Source organism: Numenius arquata, chromosome 6 (assembly GCF_964106895.1).
Source record: "Numenius arquata chromosome 6, bNumArq3.hap1.1, whole genome shotgun sequence".
In the NCBI taxonomy this organism is placed as follows: domain Eukaryota; kingdom Metazoa; phylum Chordata; class Aves; order Charadriiformes; family Scolopacidae; genus Numenius; species Numenius arquata.
In genome coordinates, this window is record NC_133581.1 from 61104148 (window position 1) to 61106392 (window position 2245).

Consider the following 2245-nt stretch of genomic DNA (forward strand, 5'->3'; position numbering starts at 1 on the left):
GAGAAGAGGCCAACCCCTGCCTCTCTACAACCTCCTTTCAGGTAGTTGTAGAGGGCAATGAGGTCCCCCCTCAGCCTCCTCTTCTCCAAACTAAACATGCCCAGTTCCCTCAGCCTCTCCTCATATGACTTGTTCTCTAGACCCCTCACCAGCTTGGTGGCTCTCCTCTGGACATGCTCCAGCAGCTCAATGTCCTTCCTGTAGTGAGGGGTCCAGAACTGAAAACAATGCTCGAGGTGAGGCCTCACCAGGGCCGAGTACAGAGGCACCATCACTTCCCTGCTCAAAAAAATTGTGTTCCTCTCCACGGAAATCTTTAGTAAAAGGCGAAAGATTTATATGATCTGAAGAGAAACCAGAGTATACTGGTTTACTGTGAAGTGAAGGAGAGGCACATTGAATCAGGAACCTAATGAGAAGCAAAGCCTGAGCAAGGGACAAAAGCTCTAGAAAAAAAGAAAAAACGCTGTCAAAAATCGACTCGGAGCCTCAGATAACCAGTCAAGTTAATTGTTGCTGTTTGAACACCCTTTGACAGTGTCTCAAGGAAGGCCACCTGCTCAGATCAGCTTCCATATCAAGAGTGAAATATTCAGGCAATTGATTTAGAAGGAAACACTCCTGTCCTGAAGGAGAATCTGAAAGAAAAATAGCACCACAAACCCCAGGGTGTTTTTTGTCTTCGTTCTTGGCCAGCAAGTTTCTGTAAAACTTTAGTTCCTATTTCATTACAGAATTGGGTCTATGGGGAATCTGGCTGTTGAAGTGTAGAGCAAGGCAGGTCTACAAAGGCTTTTTTCTGAGGCATGTTTTGATAGGTCAGCTCCTGGAGGAGATGAGGGAAGAGAGAGTGACATCCTGGGAATATTTCATTGCTATGTCAATGTGGAGAGCGTTTTGGCTTCAGGCACACTACTGGGGCACAGCATCAGTCCTATTGTAACTTATACAGTCATAGAATCATAGAATCATTTAGGTTGGAAAAGACCCTTAGGATCACCGATTCCAACTCTAAACCTCACACTGCAAAGTCCACCACTAAACTATGTCCCTAAGTGCCACGTGTACATGTCTTTAACATACCTCCAGGGATGGTGACTCAACCACTTCCCTGGGCAGCCTGTTCCAACAATTGACAACCCTTTCAGTGAGGAATTTTTCCCTAATATCCAGTCTAAACCTTCCCTGGTGCAACTTGAGGCCATTTCCTCTTGTCCTATCACCTGTGATTTGGGAGAAGAGACCGACCCCCACCTCGCTGCAACTTTCAGATAGTTGTAGAGAGCGATAAGGTCTCCCCTCAGCCTCCTCTTCTCCAGACAAAACAACCCCAGTTCCCTCAGCTGCTCCTCATAAGACTAGTTCTCTCTATGTACATTTTAGTATTTCTTTATATCACAGATTTTTATGTAGAATAAAGATGATGACATGCTTAGGTATGATATAGTCATAATACCAGAAATGCACATTAGTCATACAGATTGGATTGTATTTTAATCCATGTACAAAGTGCCCACATAGTGGAGTTTAGCTATCAGAGATAGATAGTATAAGGAAATAAAATCTGACTTTGTCACTGTGCTTAGCTAAATCAACTTAAAATTATTCAACTGTGCATTGCAGGTCATGTTATAAAGTCAAGTTAGAGACTACTAAACTAAGGTGACTTAGACGCAGTCTAACAAGAACTGCACAGGGAAGGGGAAAGGCTAATTTGCTTTGCTTCTCAGCCCTCTGCAACTGTTGTGTAGCTTGGCATGGCTAATGAAGACTGCTATATAACATTAACAGAGAAGAAATATGAACTGAGATCAGGAAGGTCTAGGTCTGATCTTTGCTGTCACCTGCAATGGACTAGTGTGAAATTCAGAGGTTGTGAAATCCAGCACATCTCTTATTGCCTTGTAACAGACACGGTGCTGTTCCCCTGCCAACATTTTTTCCCATTCTTTCCATAGTCTGCCTTTCAATACACATTGTAAACTATGATTTCCTTCTAGATTTCATTTAGAAATACCTGCAATAATTGAAGGCTAATCTCTTCACTGAGCCTTTGCTGATGGGAATAAAAAGGTAGAGTCAGGTGCAGGTTTTCCATCATCAGGATCTGAAGCCCTCTGTTCCTGCAACAGGTGAATGAATTAGGAGATTTGGACTTACCCCTAGCCTTTTTTTGATTTCTTAGCTTTCCTGCTGTGCAGGTCATTTCATCATCTAATGGGGGCTGAACACAGGTTGTCAGCCA

The 2245-nt window shown here is 43.3% G+C and overlaps 1 pseudogene; it reads right to left on the reverse strand.

Moving 5' to 3' along the window:
- Positions 1 to 275: 275 nt before the first annotated feature.
- Positions 276 to 364, reverse strand: LOC141466270 (U5 spliceosomal RNA; annotated as a pseudogene).
- Positions 365 to 2245: the final 1881 nt, after the last annotated feature.